Raw genomic sequence first — 20318 nt, 5'->3', positions numbered from 1 at the left:
TTCTTATATTTTTGTGGATGACTCTTTTCCTCCAAATTCTTTATATGTAAAGGTTCTTATTAATAATATCTGGATTGATATTATTCCTTATTCCATTTACACTATAGTCACTTCTTTCTAAATATTATTAATAGTGTTTTAGTTGAAAAGAAATTGCCAGGTGGTTGGAATGCTATAAAAATAGTTAAGGTCTCTGTTTCTGTGTGTCAGTAATCCTCCTGCCTCTTCCTGTCACTTGCTGCAATAATAAGAATTGAATTTAGGGCTCAGTTTTGCAGAGTGGGTGTTCTACCCTGAGTTATATCACTGACAAGAGCAATTGATTGACAGTGGTTAGCTAACTAGTAAGAAAGCATCAAATATTTGTAAAATATCAGTATATTAATTGATATATAATTTGAATGAGCTGAATTAGCAGAAGGTTAATTTAATAGCAGCAATAGAATATGAATAGCTTTCTTGTCTTATGAAGGGGATTCTTATCTTATCCAGTCACTTTCCATGAACACTTGGGGCTCTTTGTCAATTTCTCAGGACAAAAGTGTTTTCTAGGTTTCAGTTTCTGAGTAGTCACCAGAATAGGTGGATCTTACTCAGAGAACTGTCTTCATTAGCTTTGTGTCTATTAAATAGCTTCTATAAACCACACAAAATCCTCACACAACAAAACAATTTACCTTAATATTATGTTGTACAGTGTTCATGTTTCTTGTCTAGTGAAAGCTACAAAGCAATGGCCAAGCTCCAGAGCAATCTTCTGCTTTTTTTTCTGTTTCTTATGTGATTCCAATCTTTGAGGGTTGTTGACAAATACTTTTCAGTAATGTATATTAATTTTCTAAATGTCCTAACTATGCTTGAAAACAGTCTTCTACAACTGTACACTTTTAATTTCTTTTAACAGTATTTTTGAAAACCAGTGTCACTTTATCCAGCATCCCACATCCTACAGGCAGCATTTGAGATTGTTGTATATTTCTTCATGCCTTGTAAACACAGCATTTGTAGTCTTTTCATTACAATGCCAATGTTTTCTTTTCTGCAGGTTGTTACTAATGTTTTTCTCTCTCTGATTTCATATCTTGTGGTTTTATGTTCTTATGAACCTTAAAAAATCATGTAACCTAGGATACCTTTTCTTGTGAAATAATTTGTTTATACCTCATTATGCTATAAATAAGATAATTTTGGGCTGTAACTAGGAGAATTTTAAGCAAGTTTTGAAGTTTAAAGTTACAAATCTGCACAAAATTCAAGGCAGAGGTTTGGGAATAGCAGATTTCTTAGTGCATACGACATATTACTTCTCCAAAAATTAACTTATAAAACTAAAACTGACAAGAGCTTTGTGGAAATATATATCTCTTTGCAACAGAGAGATCACATTTGAAAAAGATTTTTCTAATAACATCCACATTTATAAAAGGAGTCATTGTGTGTAGTGTGCACTTAGTTTGTGCCAAGTACTGTTATGTACTCAATGAATAATATATCATTTAATGAAATTAATACAGGCGTTTACTAGCCCATACATTTTGCTATTAAAGAAACAGGCTATAAGGTTAAGCAACCTGTCATCGTAGTCTCCTAAAAGAAGAGCTGAAGTGTTTACTTAGATTTCACAAAGACTTCATTATTTCACTCTAAGACTGATATATACCTACTTTTATAAAGGGAAAAGATATATTCCTAGTATATTTTTAAGAAACGTGGAGAAAACATCATAGTATCCTCACTGGCATTTTCCCAAAAAGTACATTAGCACTACACTATAGAGACTGTTGTTGGAAAGGAAACAGCAAAGCTCAAGCTTGCCAGGATGTCTTAATCATATCCCTTAGTTATGAATATACTATTATGGTGGAGTAAATTTTTATAGGGAAAAGGTCATAATATATGCTCAAATGTTACTGTATTTAAAAAAAAAAAACACAAGAGGCCTTCTTTATGTGATTATTATTCAGGTTTTGTATGGCCTTTGGAATGGGTCTAAATACTACTTTTTTTCAAAGAAGAAGAGAACAGTCAAAACTTGTATTTAAAAATTTTATAGTTAATTCTCTGTTTTACTGTAAGAGGATGAGAATAATTAAGCCAATGAGAAGATTAAACCTACTTTTTCTTAACAGGTACTGGTAATTTGTGAACTTTGTTTTTCCCTTCTTTTTTCACTATGTGGTAGAGATACATTGTTTTAAAATAATAAAAATGTTTATATCATTGCTATTGTACTTAGTTGTATTCCTAACACAACAGGAAAAATTTCATAATAGAGGTTTAAATTGGGAGTTTTGTATTTGTTATTTTTAAAAACTAATATAAATTTTCATTATATATATTCAGACATGTCTACCCCAATATACATCAGATATAATACACATACAGATAACACACACACACACACACACACACACACACTCACACACACACACACCATTGATCATATTCTCTCTATGTATTTTATACCCTCTTTTTCCTTTCTGTCTTGTTGCTCCTCTAGACAGTTTGCTTTTACTTTCATGTCATACATGTGTGATATCTTGCTTGTACAAATAAAGCCTTTCTGAAGGCAATGACGAGATTGATTGTTTATTAATTGCAAGTGTGCTAGAAGCCTCAGAATTTCATAAGAAGCATCATGTAAATAGCAAAGGTTTGAAAAAGGACTTCTCCATCACTTGGTAACAAGCCAAGGAGATAGTGAGAAACTGTCCTACTTGTTCCTTTTATAGTCAAACTCCATTGCCAGCAAGATGTAATCCTAAGGGCATTCGGAGAAATGAGGTTTGACAGATGGATGTCTTTCACTTTGAAGAATTTGGAAATTTGAAATATGTGCATTATACTATAGACTCATTCTCAGGGTTCCAATGGTCTACTGCTCTTAACTCTGAAAAGGCTGATTCTGTTATTACTCACCTGCTAGAGGTGATGGTAGTTATGGGTATACCTGCACAAATACAAACTGACAATGCTCCAAAATATGTCTCCACTAAATTGTAACAGTTTTTCAAATATTATAACATAAAGCATGTCACCAGCATACCACACAATCCTACAGGACAAGCAGTGGTTGAGAGATCTAATAGAACACTTAAGGAGATGATCCATAAACAGGCTTGGAAGACTAACCCCCCAAACACAGGTTGCATAATGCTTTATTAACACTAAACTTTCTTAATGCCAATGAGAAAGGACAAACAGCCCCAAAAAGTCACTGGACTACGGAAAAAACTGCTGAACTGAATCAGCCATATACTTCAAAGATGTACTCTGTATGGAAACCAGGGCATGTGTTTTGATTGGGTAGGGGTTTTGCATTGGTTTCCACAGAAGAAGAAAAACTTTTTTTTCCAGAGAAGAAAAACTTTGGATACCATCTAAGTTGATGAAGATTAGAGCTGAAAAGGAAAAACTTCTTGATGAGGAGAAATGACAGGTATTCTACTAAGGTATATCTCATAAACTAAATAGATACCTCCCAAAGGAAAGGGAAGTGTTTTGCTTTTATCTTCACAGGAAAACTCATCTCCAGAAGTCAAAGGACACTTCATGGGTAGATACTTAAGAATATAAGGTAGCTATAACCATAAAACAAAAGGAATGTGCCATATGGTAAACTTTACAGCTGTCTCTCAGAGAACTCTATTTCTCTTTATTTCCTAGCCCCTATTCAATTAAACCAATGCTGGCTTTTGATTTGGCTTTCCTCCTCTAAAATGCAAGCACATTGTTTAACTAAACTTTGGACTTTAGTTAATTCTGTATTGTATCAAGAAGCCAATTGATGTAATACAGAATGAGAGAAGAATTTGGGGACTGTCTTTGTCTTCCTTGGCTCTTTCTTTCAAGGTATACACCCTGTCATAATTGTTATTCTCCCGTGGTTGCCTTTCCAATCATGCTTACATACACAAGCAAACATTTCTCTGCTAACATTTATGTTTGAGTCCCACACAGCCAGTGAAGACCTGCCTGACAGCAATCCCTGGATGCCCCGGAAAGAAAATGGGCCACACCTCTTCTGCACTGTATCCAACCTGCTCCATTTCAAATGACACTCCAGTCAGAGCTTTGGGTCCTGACTTCAATTAAGGATTTCAAGCGAGCTCTTCAATCAAGAAAATCCCAACTACACTCCACTCGAGACTTTCCCTATACTAACATTTTCTTTCTACAGGATCCTACGAGGCTATCGCTGTCCCATTTCAACAGGAAGTAACTTGGAGGATTTCCCCCATTGTTATCACTTAGGTTAGTGTATATACCTAGTTAGGGATAGCTTCCTATTGTTTATGGTTGGGATTGGAAGGAGGTGTTCAGGCTTGGACACCTCTTTCAGATGACTTTAGGGTTTAGTTAAAATAGACAAGGTTAGGATGTGACATAAACAGATTGTTGTTATCTTCTTATATTTTACCTTTATGATTGTTAATTTTGGATACTTTACACTGTTAAGTTTTAATCCTCTTTTAGACTAAAAGGGGAATTGTAAGGGAAGCTGTAGCCACGCCTACTTAGGGGCTGGCTACAGGTGTGCCTTACCACGCTTGTGAGGGCATGGTCAGAGTGACGTAGTGTGACTGCCTTTGCGCTTTCAGTTTCACTTTGGTACTTGCTGTACAGACTGCTGCCACGCCGGCTGGCTAGGTCGCTCTGTAAGTAAGGCTTTTCCCTATTAAATACCCTTATATTTCTACCTGACTCTGTATTGGTAATTTCCCACTATAGGCCCCTTTTTAGCTTTCATCTTCAGCTTGCTGTACTTACTGCTGTCCCACTGGCTGGCTCTGTAAGTAAGGCTTTTCCCTATTAAATTCCCTTGTATCTTTACCTGGCTCTGTATTGGTATTTTCCCACAGTGTGTGTGTGTGTGTGTGTGTGTGTGTGTGTGTGTGTGTGTGTGTGTAGATTGTTACTATAAATCTTTTTGCCAAAAGCCGCCTGAGCCCCACCGCCACATGTGAGCTTTACACCAGCCGCCTGCCCAAGTTAGGCCCCAAAGAATACACAGAGAGACTTGTATTAGTTACAATGTTGCTTGGCCAATGTCTAGGATTCTCATCTGTTAGCTCAGTCTCAGTTATCATACATCTATATATTTTATAAGACTTATCTTATGGGATTCCTTATTGGCGTCCCTCCTAGTTGGTGGATCACATCATGCTGCTGGAGCAGGAGCTGAGGGGAAAAGAGAGCAACACTTCCTTTTTCCTTTTCTTAAATATGAGTCTCCTTGTTATGTCACTTCTTGTCTGGAACACCACTTCTCTACTACATTTCCCAGAATCCTCTTTGACTCCTAGTCCAGCCTAACCTGCTGTCTCATTGGCCAAGCAAGTACTTTATTTATAAACATACACAGAAGTATTTCCCCCATCATCTCCTCTTTTCTGTCTAAATAAAAGGAAGGGTAACTTATCTTTTATAATAACTGAAGAAAACTATAACCATAACTATCTGTCTTTAACTCGATCAAAGACCACAGAAGGATAATATATAAATTCTAAAATTGACAGGACATCTTGCTACCTGGACAGTCACCCAAAGTTCCTCTGTAACGTTGGGGCATCCATCTTCAGCCCATAGGCCACAGTGTGTCTGGCACACTTCTCCATTTCAACAGGAACCCTTCAGTACTGTCTTGTTTTGTAAGTTTAGCAGTCACTTTCTTGTGGGTCCTTCATGTTCAGTTTATACAGCAACAAACAGTCCAGGCAAGAGCAGTTTCTTGCCCAAATGGCTAATCTTGCCATGTTGAAAGCAAACTCCATAACGAGTTTCTTCGATGCCCATCCTCCTTTCTGAGGTAATTGGTGTGCCAGGAGCAGTTGTGTCTTACTGCCAAGAAAAACCCTAAACCATTTAAATGCCATATTTCTGTAGGTCTTTGAAAGGTTTGAAGAATAACTATCCATCTCAAATATATCTCTATATATCTAGAAAACCTAACTAACCTAATTATAAGTTCTGACTATTATAGAGGTTTATACAGGTAAAGATCTGTATAAACACAGTACCTAAACAAGAGAAGACATATACATATCACAAAATTGACCTTAAAGTTGTATCAATAAATGAAAATCTTTACCAATTTAAAGTATTCATTCCTATATCCTATTTCCCTTTTCTTTCTTTAAAAAGAGATTAACTATGGTCATTATCATTTATAATCAACCTCATTTAAATGAAAACAAATATTTATAAACAATACTTGGGAATTTGAGCGTCATTCTTTCTAAACTGCTTCTTGCTGATTGGGGACGATGTTCATACCATTAGGATCATGATAAAATATAGAAACCTGACCAAGTCCTTGTTTAGTCTGTAAGGCTGTATCGTCTCAGCTTTAGGGGGTCTTGCTTGATCAAACCATATTAGTCTGGAAGGAATCCACAGCTTTTGATTTTCTGTGGAAATATAAGTAAAACTTTTATTTCTAAGTAGCCTGTCCTTAAACTCAAATCCTGAAGTTAGAGCATTTTTAAAATGTATACGTTGGATTAATTTAGCAGTATTTATAATCAAATGTATTTTAGCAGTAGTAATTTTTTCCTTGGCAATCAAACAATTTAAAGACAACAATATGGCATATAGTATCTAGATTCTCTGTTATTTTTTATCTTTATGTGTTTTTTTTTCATTATTTTTACTTTTTTTTGTTTCTTTTCTTTTTTTTTTTTTGTTTTTTTTTTTTGAGACAGGGTTTCTCTGTGGAAATCCGCCTGCCTCTGCTTCCTTCAGCAAATCTTACCGGCGTGCGCCACCATAACCGGCTACTCTATTTCCTCCTGTTACTTTTTCTCTCACAAGCCTACATATATTTTTAAATGTAGTGTAAACCTTTAGAAGTTTTTCTTTATCTGGATCTGTCTTTATCATCTCAGAAGTGCCGAGTACAAAGTCCAAGAGCACAGGGGCGGCGCAAGCATATGGTAGCTGTTCCAATGCCTCTCAGCAGCCCGACAGGGCAGGCTGTGGCGGCAGGTTTACCTCTTTCTCTGGAAACCTTGGGGCATGGAGTCATCCACCATTCTGTTACGATAAATCTTTTTGCCAAAAGCCGCCTGAGCCCCACCGCCACGTGTGAGCTTTACACCAGCCGCCTGCCCGAGTTAGGCCCAAAAGAATACACAGAGAGACTTGTATTAGTTACAATGTTGCTAGGCCAATGACTAGGATTCTCATCTGTTAGCTCAGTCTCAGTTATCATACATCTATATATTTTATAAGACTTATCTTATCGGAAGCCTTCTTGGCGTCCCTCCTAGCTGGTGGATCACATCGTGCTGCTGGAGCAGGAGCCGAGGGGAAAAGAGAGCGACACTTCCTTTTTCCTCTTCTTAAATATGAGTCTCCTTGTTATGTCACTTCTTGTCTGGAACACCACTTCTCTACTACATTTCTCAGAATCCTCTTTGACTCCTAGTCCAGCCTAACCTACTGTCTCATTGGCCAAGCAAGTACTTTATTTATAAACATACACAGAAGTATTTCCCCCATCAGTAGATATTTGAAATTATTCCAGCTGAACTAACAATGCCTCCTTCCCAAAGCTATAGACTATCTAACAAAATCCCCAGTGTTTGAAAGAGCCATAGGGAATGATTTTATGGCTACTTAACATTGTACATAATATATTTCTCACACACAAACACATATACATTTGAAGTTATTCAGTTACAGTGACAATGCTCCCTTCCCCAAGCTATAGACTATTGTTTAACAAAAACACCAGTCCAGGTATGGAAAACCTCCTTTCAAATTTTTGTTAAGGGGAGTCTAGGAGACCTCCTAAATAATATAGGCTACTGTTATTGCTCTTTGTGACTTCCAAAAAAACTAATGTAATAACCTTTTGCTGAAGACACCACACATTTCTGGACTCAGGAAATGAAAGAATTGATTTGGACCTTGACCTGGAAGCCTCCTCACTGACAAGAAGCTCTCATCATCTTGCACGGTACCATGCAATATGCCAATGGAATAAAACAACCAATAGTCCTATGCTGTTGCAATGCCACAACAGTGACTAGTAAGGCAAACTGTTCTGACAGGTTCAGTAGTGACATTTATACCTTTGAGATAACCAACATACACCTAATTGGACTTAAGACAGGAAAGGATTCATTCATTCATGTCAATTTTAACTGCCTGTGGCAGGTTAAGATTATGGAACCCAGAGTATAACCTGCTACTTCCATTTTTCTAAACCAGAACAATTCCTAACTGTATTCTAAATAGTTAAATGCTTTCATATTATGTTATATTTTATTTTGTTATGTTTTGTTGCTATCTTCTAGAAGCCTGCTCTTTTCTAATGCAAAACAGAAAGGGAATGGATCTGGATGGCAGAGGAGATGGGGAGGAATAGCGGGAGGGGAAACTGTGTTCAGATTATATTGTATGAGAAAAGTGTCTGTGTTTAATAAAAGGGAAAAATGAACTACAGAATTATAGACCTCTGCAGTTAGCAGTTCAACTCTGCTCTGCGTCTTATAACTTGCTTTGTTTGTTTTTTTCCTGGAAAATTTGTGACACTGCATTCAGAATTATTGTCAGTTTGTAATTCTGAACATGGAAACCCTATGTTTAGAATCACTTAGTAACTTTTCTTTATCCACAGAGCAGAACACATAGAAATGCTGTTGCTACCAGGAAATTTATGCTTTTAGCTTGTAGGAAATTCTCCAGTTCCATGTTTTCCAGGCTTCAAATTTCCTATGCCCTGCACCTACACCAGTTATATTTGGAGCCATCATGCTCTGTTAGCTCTATATGCCTTACACATGCTGTTTTGTCTGTTCGTAATGCCTTTTCTTCCTGAATTCCAGCAACTTTCATCATTTCCAACTCTATTCAATGAACACTTCCTCTTTGGGGCGCTCAGCAGACATATCCCTGTAAAATGTGGCTGTATTTTGGCATCACTAGGCCTGCTGGAACCTCCTCTGGCTCTTGCTCTAGCAGTTCTCACTTGTATGTATTATCATTATTTGCATGCCTTGTATACTTCTTCAGTGGGATTTGCAAAAAATATTAACTAGTTAAAAACAGCATAGTGATAAAAACATTAAGTTTTTCAAAAGTCTTTAAGGTCATGGATACGAAGTCTACTATAAACTTATAAACACTATGCAATTGCTAACAACTCAGTAATCTATTTTCTATTCTAATACCTACCAGTAAGCAAGCCAGGTTAGACCTTTTATAAAAGCCTTTCTGAGAAATGCAACAAATTATCTATTTTCCAAAAAAATCATTACATTTGTGTGTGTGTTGCTATGGTGTGTGCATGGTATAGCATGGAGGTCAGCGGACAACTTGCACGAATCCATTCTGTACTTTCAGCATGTGGGTCCCAGGGATCAAATTTATGTCCTCAGATTTGGAAGTCATCACGTTTATCCATCCTCTTCAGAAATTTCATGAGTAAGCCTGTATGCTGTCAAAACCCATAAAGATCTCTAGGGGCTTAAAGACTATCTCTGATCTCAGGAAGTTTATCATCTATAGCAAGATATAAGATGTATAAAACCAAAATCTTTGAATAGTACATGATGTAGGTTTGCCTATGAATGATTGGGTACTTGACGATACTAAAGTTATTAAAGTGAACCAAATGTAGGGAAGGCCATAATGAAGATACTGGTTTTGTCCTATGTCTCTGATAGGAAGATTTATGCATGGAGGCTCAGGGCCTTTTAATGGAGGCTATGTGTGCCAAACTCAGCAGGAAGCTGCTGTGCAGTTTCCATTAAATTTGATATACTGCAAATACAACTTGATCTTTAAAATCTTCTTCATGGAGTTCTGTAGCATTTGCCCTATTATAAAATACTATTTAATCTTTTCGATTTAGCTCAGATGCTACTAAACTACCCTATAAAAGTGTTTATTTCTTCTCTCTGAATTTTAATAGCAGCATATCATTTAGGGTCAGGTCAGAGTCCTATGACAGAATCATGCCTCCTTGTTACCCTGTGCTAATAGTCTAGTTATGCAATGTCACTATTTATTTTTCAAACAGTATGACCCTAAGTCAATTGGACTTCTTATTTTATTTTATTTGTATTTTAAGCTCTTGGTTTTGATTGATATTTCATCCAAAATAGTTTTGTGTAATCCTGACCATTTTGCTCAAGTTCCAGAAGTTAAGAGGAAGGACAAAAGGGAAGAAGAGCTTTCTTAAGAATTTATCCTAACAGCTTTTACTCCCATTTCATCAGCAGCATCGCACAAGCATATTAGCTGCGAAGCCTTTTCTACTGCTAAGTGGTTGAGAACATTGAACCAATGAAGCAGGCAGATGCCATTAAAAAAAGAAGCACAGGCCAGGCATGGGGAGCTGCCAGTCTCCAACACATCACTCCTTTGCATGTTTTGTAGGACATCCATTATTTTCATTTCCTGCTATTTCTCTTACTAGATATTAATTTAATGACAGGGGTCCAAAGACTACAAATGTTTAAAAGGAAAATGCTAAGGAAGGAAGAACAAAGCACTGGTCAGAAAAAAGGAGACTGTGCTGAAAAAACAAGAAAGCCAATATAGACCAGGACTAGATCATGAATATAAGGAATAAATTAAAATGTTATTAATCACTATTCGTAGACTAGTGCTGCTCTCTGGTCTACCCAGAGAAAGCTTTTGTTTTTGCAGTGGGAGATGGTAAATGCAGAATCTCACAACTAGTCAAAATACAGAGATCAAGAGATTGTGGGATATTCAACCACAAATGGGACATCTGTATCACACTCTTCTCCAAGGCCCCAGCATCATCTTGGAAGAGGAAACAGGGTGGTTCTAAAACATCCAGAGGTAGGGGAGGCCCAGAGTAAAACAGTGTCTTCTATACATGACAAAACCATCAAACTCATGAATTTATAGCAGCTGTAGCTGCCCAATGAGACTTATCCAATATCAAGCCAGTCAACATTTTAGAATAGAAAAGGAAACAGAGCCCTTACTCCTCCCTAACTGAGGAGCTATAGACAAGTGATGGCTTCTGGGGTATAAACAGTCAGTTTTCTTTAATGGTGTGACCCTGGTAACTTGTATATGGACAACACAAATTGGAGTTGATGGAATATTTAAAAAAAAGGACAAGAATCTGAGGAGAGTGATGGGAATTGGGGTTACATCTGGGAATAAAAAGAGGAAGAATTGGGGTGAATAGGAGATTAATTTTACAAAATTCTCAAATCAAAACACATTCTATGAAAGTCTCAGGATATTAATAAAAATATTTTAAATAGGGTTACAGTGAGTTTGATTTCTAGTTCAAAATAATGTATTTAGAAATTATCTGTTAATTTCATTTGAATTTTGTGACACTGCCTCATTTCTTCCAAGATGAGTAAGTGGATGTGACAATGAACTATGAAAACTTAGGCAGGAAGATAAGATAAATTGGATGTTCTAAAATATGATTATTAGGCATTCTGCACAGAGCAATGGCCCTTCTACAGGAATGTCTTCCTCAAAGAGATAAATGGGACACAATCCTCTCTCTCTTGCACACACATACATAGAGATCTGCTTTGATTTTTGCTTCTTTTAATACAACTTATGTGTGTGTGTGTGTGTGTGTGTGTGTGTATGTATGTTTTACATCAGATTTCCCGCACTTAAAAGGTTTTATTCATGGTTTTATTCATGTACAGAATAGCTTACTTTCTTCAATTAAACCCATAAGTTATGTTTTACTGAACAGTTTTTTCAGACAATATATTTCAGCCACATTTTTATCTTCTCCCAACTCCTCCTAGATACTTTAGGTAATATGAATAAAAAATTTCTAACTCGCCCTATTCTATTTATGCTCACTTATTACTAATATATAGATTATAAAGCTGTACAACTCTAGAAATTAAAGATGATATATACATTTGTGTATCACTGAAATCCACTATTTTCTTGTTCCTACTTTTTCTTTAATTTTTTTTCCATAGAAAAACCCCGTCTCAAAAAAACCAAAGAAATGTTTTTAACACCAGCGGAGGTTCAATCTAGGGTCACACTCATGCTAGGGACTCACCAGCCTGCATTATTTCCTTCTTACCCATGTATTGTGTTACCTTCATTTACATCCTGACATGTGGGGGACAAGCCTTACTCATCTCTTCTGTTCCAACTTCTTTCCCAGTCTTCCACATTTGGGGATAAGACTCTTTTACATTGTTTTATTTTTTGATCCTTTAAAAATTTTTATATACTATATTTTGATCATATTCTTTTTCCTCCCCCCAAATCCTCTCAGATACTCCCCACTTTCTCAAACATGGCTTCCAAAAATCTTTTGTTTATATTGGTCTTATATGTATATTTAAATAAAAAGTTTGAAGTATGATTTATTTATTTATTTATTTATTTATTTATTTATTTATTTATTAGTTCAATTTAGGGAACAAGTTTGTTTCACATGTAAGTCCCTTCTCCCTCTCCCTCCCTCACCCCATCCCTCCTCCCCCACCCCCAGCCTACCCCCACCCCATCCACCCACCACTCCCCAGGCAGGGTAGGGCCCTCAACAGGGGCTCTGCAGAGTCCACCAAATCTTCCTTTGCTGGGTCTGGGCCCTTCCCCATGTGTCCAGGGCCAGAGTGTAACCCTTCATGTGGGATGGGCTCTCAAAGACCCTTCTTATACCAGGGAAAAATACTAATCTACTACCAGAGGCTCCCTGGAGTTCAGAGGCCTCCTTATTGACATCCATGTTCAGGGGGCTGGATCAATCTTGTGCTGGCTTCCCAGACAGCATCTGGGGTAGATGTGCTCTCCCTTGTTCAGGCCAACTGTTCCTGTGGGTTTCTCCAACCTGGTACAGACCCCTTCGCTCTTCATTCCTCCTTCTCTTCAACTAAATTCCAGATTTCAGCTCAGTGTATATCTGTGGATGTCTGTCTCTGCTTCCATCAGCCACTGGATGAGGGCTCTAGGATGGCATAAACAGTAGTCATCAATCTCATTTTAGGGGAAGGGCTTTTAGGTTAAAAAAGTTTGAAGTATGTTTATATGCAACTCACTCAAAAAAAAAAAACACCAGCAAGATACTATATATGGAGATTAATATCTGTATCTACGTTTTCCAAAATTAGGACACTAGTGAGAAGAATGGCATTGCAATGTATTAATGTCATTCTGAATATCCTAGCTTACGTACTTGTGTCTGCCTCCAGTCTTTTGAGATATATTACACTGAACATAAAGAAAGAAATCTGATCTCACACTGATGCACACTTGGAAAGAGGAAACTCATTGAACCTTTGCAAGGCCCTGCAGGACCCATGGGGTTCTTATTTTGAGAATTGTTAAAATAATGTAATATTTAGCTATGAAATATTCAAAACCAATCATAGAAACTAGGATTTCTCCTATTTTTAAAAGAAAATTCCATGTGTCTGAGTGCACAAGTAATTACTTGTTTGGAATACTCAATTGTGTCTGTGGCTTGCTCCATGAGGATTTGTCTCTGCATAAAAAGAAGGTGGAAAACTCAACTCTGACTTACACAGTTTTAAAAGAGTAGAGATTTAAAGCAATAGTAACCACACATACCTATTAAACATCTACTGCTTACTTAATTTAGGAAAGAAAAACAAACTCATGAAAAGGTAAGCCTTTGCTTTCCCTTGAGAAACGTGTTCAAGAAAATATAGTATTTTGATGATGTTTTTCTCCATCATTAAAAATAGTATGAATACATAAATGCTGTTGTGGTTTGCCTGGGCATGGCCCCAGAGGTTCATAGGTTTGAATGCTCTGTCCACAGTTAGAGAAACTGCTGGGGAAGATTAGCAAGGTGTCTTTGTTGGAGTGGGTGTGGCCTTGTTGGAGATGTGTCACTGTGGGTGGATTTGAACTTCACAAGCCTATGCTAGGCCCAGTGTGTCTGTCTCTGCCTACTGCTTTTAAAGCAGGATATAAAGATCTTGGTTATATTCCAGCACCATGCCTATCTGCTTTTACCCATGATTACCAAGGACTAACCCCATAAAACTGTTAGCAAGGTCCCAAATGAATGTTCTGAACATCCAAAACAGCATCACTCTAAACTGCTTCTCTCATCACATTCAAATCTGACCATATCAGAGAAAGGACTTCTTCTCTTAAGGACTTCTTCAATTATATTTGGTCCACATAAATCATACAAGACAATCTTCCATTCTCAATGTCTGTTCTTCAAAGTCACTTGAAGTGTAAATAACATCATCCTAGGTTTCAGGGATAAGCCAGAGATATAGATACCTTTAGGCTTTTACACTCAACAGAAGCAAATCCAAATGGCTTTATTTCTCCCTCTGGGTTACCTCACTCAGGATGGTTTCTTCTAGTTTCATTCATTTGCCTCCGAATTTCAAGATTTGTTTGTTTGTTTTCTGCCAAGTAGTACTCCATTGTGTAAAGGCACCACATTTTCTTTGTTCATTCTTCAGTTGAGGGGCATCTAGGTTGCTTCCAGGTTCTGGCTATTACAAACAATGCTGCTATGAATGTAGTTGAACAGATGCCATTGTGGTATGAATGTGTATCCTTTGGGTATATGTCTAAGAGTGAAATTGCTGGATCTTGTGGTAGCCTGATTGTCATTTTCCTGAGAAACCACTATACTGACTTCCAAAGTGGCCATACAAGTTTGCATTCCCACCAGCAATGGATGAGTGTTCCCCTTTCTCCACATCCTCTCCAGTATAAACTGTCATCAGTGTTTTTGATTTTAGCCGTTCTGACAGGAGTAAGATGGTATCTCAGAGTTATTTTGATTTCCATTTCCCTGATGGCTAAGGATGTTGAGCAATTTCTTAAGTCTCTTTTGGCCATTTGAGATTCCTCTGTTGAGAATTGTCTATTTAATTCTGTACCCCCACTTTTTAATTGGATGATTGGTGTTTTTTCTGACTAGTTTCTTGAGTTCTTTGTATATTTTGGAGATCATTCCTCTGTCAGATGTAGAGTTGGTGCTTTATTTCTGTTTTTCCTCATAGCAAATTTATGAAATCACTATATCCACAAGAAGTGTAGCTCTCATCCCTCATCAAGGAACTTTCAATTTGTAGAGGATACAGACAACAATTGGTTGAAAATGCAGATACCAATTGACCATGAGATGCCAAATCCCTAATGATAAATCTAAAACACAATCCCTACACCTAGGGCTTAGCGAACATCATGGAAGAGAGGGTGGAAAGACTGTAAGAATCGGAGGAATTAAAAATCTGCTGGGATATTGTGTCTCCTAGAGATGACAAAGAAGTTTCACCCATGTTACCTTAACAACACGGCTGCCTGAACAAGACATGGACAAGTACAGCAGCAATAGATATACTACTGTGAAAGGGGGAAAGTACCATGGGTTCCACTCTCCCAGAAAGAGCTATAGGCAATTAATGATTGCTGACAGATACAATTAGTCTTCCCCAGGGGTGAGCCTCATCATTGAATTGTATATATCAAGCAGCAGTCAACCATTACAATACAAATACACCAACTCAACTCTAAGTCAACTCAGCTGGTTGTATCTATTGATATATAGACACATACACACATATACACATATTGTGTAATGTTCAGAGAGGTATAATCAAGACTTCTGTGATGCAATAACATTCAACTATTTGATCAAAAGTATATTAATTCAGTTTGTAAAATTAATCACATTATCCTTTTAAAATATATGGTAGTAAGGTTATATATTTTATAGATCAATTAAATGCTTATTTAAAAATCAATTGTACAGGTTTCTGACTCACATTACACCTGTATTGTGATTCTCTGGAAAAGAATTCTGTGAATGGACTTCAGGAGTCCATTTCCCACAGAGGGATACTCACTTAGCCCAGATACACAGGACTAACAAACAGATGACTTAACAGATTTTGATGATCCCTCATGGAAGGCCCCACTCTCCCTGGGGAGTGGATGGGGGATGAGATGGGGAGTTGAGGGGCATGGGAAGATGGGAGGGAGAGAGAACTGGGATTGATATGTAAAATAAGATTGTTTCTAATTTAAATAAAATCTATAAAAGGTCAAAAACAAAACAAACAAACAAAACAACAACTAAAAAAAAATTCTGCAACTAAGTAATGTGATTAGAGATCCTGTACACTATTGTTAATTTTCACCACTTGAATTTGCATGCATTCTCAGGAAGCCTAAGGAAAATTAAGTGACACCAAGAAACTGATTTTAAAAGTGCAGAATGTGGCTTCTGATTTTATTGATTATTTTGTTTTTGTGTTCTTATATCTGACCAGTCTGTATAAATGTTCAGCAAACACTAGAGAGATGGGCCTATTCTGCAATGTGTTGATTTTACTATATATCTATTAGATAAATTCTTAAGAAATAAAAAATGTGGAGAAGTGCTTTGTTCTGGATGATTGGAGACTCCCAGTGTCTGGAGATTCTAGTTTATGTGTGCAAGCTTTCAAACTCAAGCTAACTAAAATGCTTCCTTGAGATTGAGCTAACTTTCTTGGGACAGAATACCTTTTAGAAGGATGCCAGTTTGCCCACTGAATGGCCAAGTAATTATTCAGCTGAGGTTTGGATGGAAGCCACATCAATGTCACAGTGTCTCAGCACATGTGAGGAAAGTGCGTGTGGTACACAGCAAATTATGTGCCTCATTCTGAGCGGATGGGATGAGATTGACTCCCCGCCACTTCCAGCAATGTGCTTTCGATGTCAGCTGCATCTTTAAGAAGATTGTTGGAGAGCCTCGACACAGATGTTTCTTTAATAAACTCTTGTGGGAGAATGGCATCTTGTAAAAAAATGGGTGACTACTCTTTTTTTTTTCTTCTTTTTGGGAAACAAAGCATGCCCACAATCTTGGCCAAATGCTCTCAAGGAATGATCTCCATTTATACCACAATAGAATTAAGGATTGTGGCATTTGCAAAGTTGATTTTAGAACCTTGTTGGTAAATAGAATGTGTGGAGGAATTTGTTCAGCTTACTTAGCCTTGAGGAGGTTTTGTAAGACTTGTTATGGAGGAGGGTAGATACCAGCCCATTATTTGTTATAACAAATTTAAAAATGTTTGCAAAATTTTAGTTAATTGTTCACTGTGTTTTGAAATGATTACTCTTTGACTTCATACAAAGGACTAAATCATGAGAAAGTAATTCTTTGAATTCAGGCATTTTTACTAATAAGATGAAATTTATGATGAAATTGTATGTTGAAATATTCTGGCTACAATGTCTTTGAGAAATTAAGTTTATCACTTCTGTTTGGTATCATTTTTGATGAAAATTTGGAGGATGAATGCAAGCATTCTGTATTTCAGTATGTTCCTGCTGAAGAAAAACACAGTTACTATAGCAATTGCAGCATCATAAGGGATGCAAATAACAGAAAGAATGTCTTACAGAAAGCACTCTATCTACATGTCATATTAATTCTTTTAGTTCACAGTGTGTATGAGTAAAAATTTTCTGTTGCTGGATAGTTAGCATTTCACTATTTATTAAATGTTACATTCAGCCTTAAATATTCCAAATATCCTGCAGAAAATTTGTGTTTTCAATGCACATGAGCACTGTGGGTCACGTAAAATAACACTCTGCCAACTTGGATGCTGGGGGTAAAAAGGTGATGGCCTGTTTTAAGTGGGCTGGCAGTATTGTGAAGTTCATATGGCAATTCAATGGTCTATACTATTTTGGAGGGCAAGAAAAATTTATTATAGCAGTCATGCTTGCTTGATCAAAACACTTTTTCTTCTTTTTCCAAGTTACAAATTAAGCTTTAAATGTTTATTGCTTCATTGAAATGTTTAAATATTTTAGTAGAGTTTAATTTACTTTGATGACAAGAAAGTAAAAATTCTTTAATTCAATACAAATGAGTGAAAAACATGATAAAATGTCTTAATTGATAAAGGTAAGTTTCAAAATTGTATTTTCTTAAAATGGAGAATAATCACCAAGCCGTATACTCATTATGAGATCTGGCGTTATCCATCTCAGAATTAAGCTGATGTCATGGAGCTTGTCTGCACAGTTGCACTGAAATACTGTTTTATGCTTTTCACATTTTGAATCTGTGTCAAAAGTGTAAGAATCTGAAGACATTTCTTCCCAAATTGTGCTTTTGAAATTACTACAATTTTTGAAGTAGGAGTGTTCTTTGGAAGTTTTGCTAGATAACAGTTTCCTTGTACTGCCGTGAAAACAGCCTCAGCTTAAAAATCAATCTTCCCTTGAATATTCTAGATCTATAAGACTTAAGAACTCAAAAAACTGAACATCAACAAATAAATAACCCAATTAAAATCAAGATACAGATCTAAACATAATTCTCAAAAAAGGGAAACTCAAATGGCTGAAAAACACTTAAATGTTTAATAGTCTTAGACATCTGGTGAATAAAAATCAAAACAACTCTGATATTTCATCTTACACCAGTCAGGATGGCCAAGATCAATAATGTAAGTGACAGTTCAAGATGGTGAGATGTAAAGTAAGGGGAACACTCAGCAATTCCTGGTTAGACCTCAGATTTGTACAGCTACTATGGAAACCAGTGTGGCAGCACTGAGAAAGATGGGAATCAATCTACCTCAAGATCCTGGGCATGTAACCAAAGGATCCTTCTTCATACAACATGGCTGAACCCTTGCTCAGCCATGATCATTGCAGCTCTATTCATAATTGACAGAAATTGGAGACAACTTAGAAGTATATCAACATATAAAGGGATAAAGAAAGTGGTATAATTGGATATTATTCATCTGTTAAAAATGATCACCCTCTCTGAGGAGTGGATGGAGGGTAGAGTGGAGAGAAGGTGTGAAGAGTGAGAGGACAGGAGGGAGAGGAACTGAGATTGGTATGTAAAATAAGATTATTTTAAAAATAAAAATAATGAAATTCATAGGTAAATGTATGGAGTTAGAAAAAATCATCCTAAATCAGGTAACCAAGAGGCAGAAAGACAAATATGTATGTACTCACTGAAGTGTAGATGTTAGCTGTTATGTCTTTGATAAGCAAGCTAAATCCACAAATCATAAAGGTTGGATATAGAGTAAGGGATTAGGGAGGAGGGATGGATCTCCTTAGGAAGGGGAAATAGAAGAGAGTTAAGGATGGATGAAGAGGAAGACTGGAATGGGAAAACAAAGTTGGGGGAGAGAAGAGAGGGTGATAGAGTAATACAGTAAGGATCAGCCAAAACTAAGGACCATTTGAGGGGTCATAGAGAAACCTAATAGTGTAGAAGATTCCTGAAATATATTCATATATGAAAGCTATCTACAGAAAATTGTCAAATAACCATAGAAACAGAGTCCCAGCTGTATATCTCTCACCACCAGATGAAGTTTTTGTACATAGAATGGGTTACATCTAATCCAGTTGTTCTACAAAACAGTCCCATTGGAACCCTCAATCAAGCCAGGATATTTCCAAGGATACTGTTTGCTCTCTACAAACTGCAGGTAAGGTCATATGGCTGAAGACAACACCTATAGAACTCACTGAATATGGAGAAGTTGAGGCGCTGCCTGCATAGAACCATTATTCTAACAGACTAATTAGTGTTCATGATACTGAAAGATACTATTCACGATACCAAAGGAGAAAGGTAAACACCAACTGAGCTACAAACACGTCAATCTACAATGGTGACTTGCTTGCAGACATGCTACTATAGCAGTGTCACAAAGCTTGTGAGAGTAGCAACATATATATGATTTGATTTAAGGCCGACTGCATGAGGGGAAATCCATACCTGATGCTGATTGATAGACCAGGGAACTAGGATAAAACAAAATGCTAAAATAATGTAGCAATAAAATGACTTCTAATGACATTCTGCTATACTCATAGACCAGGGCCTTGCTCAGGCGTCATTGGAGAAGCTTCCTCCTGCAGTAGATGGGAAAAATGCAGAGACTCACAGTCAGACAAGGTGCAGACAGTGAGAGAGCTTGGAACCTTCACTCTTAAGTGGATGTCTTCATAAAATCCAATTTCACAAGGTTTAGGAAATTCTGTGGAAGAAGGGGTGGAAAGAATGCAAGAGCTAGAGGGGATTGAAGACACCGAGGAAACAAGTCCTTCTAAATCAACAGGATTGATGCACATATGAACTCAGAGACTAAGTAGCTACCCAGGGCCTGCACAGGTTTGCACCAGATTGGGTCTCAGCAAGGAGAGAAGTGGACATTTGTCCCTATCCCTAACACAGGTGTGATCTCCAACAGATAGCCAATTGTAAATGAAAAATTAGCTGTCTCCAAGGGAGACTTACTGAGGAAACAAACCACTCTTAAAGGTAGTCCTCATACCCAGTAGCGGGC

General features: G+C 37.0%; 1 long non-coding RNA gene across 2 annotated transcripts in view; it reads left to right on the top strand.

Moving 5' to 3' along the window:
- The first annotated feature begins 4604 nt into the window (after positions 1-4604).
- Positions 4605-20318, top strand: part of LOC103163391 — a 30235-nt gene continuing 14521 nt past the window's right edge. Inside the window, exon 1 of one of the 2 annotated variants that reach the window (XR_003484496.2) lies at positions 4605-4658. This is a non-coding gene — a long non-coding RNA (uncharacterized LOC103163391). Of the gene's footprint in view, positions 4659-19336; positions 19455-20318 lie in introns of those variants that run through there. The other variant, XR_004769711.1, reaches the window with a different exon arrangement.

This window comes from Cricetulus griseus, chromosome 4 (genome assembly GCF_003668045.3).
Source record: "Cricetulus griseus strain 17A/GY chromosome 4, alternate assembly CriGri-PICRH-1.0, whole genome shotgun sequence".
Lineage (NCBI taxonomy): Eukaryota > Metazoa > Chordata > Mammalia > Rodentia > Cricetidae > Cricetulus > Cricetulus griseus.
This window is presented reverse-complemented; position numbering and strand designations above follow the sequence as displayed.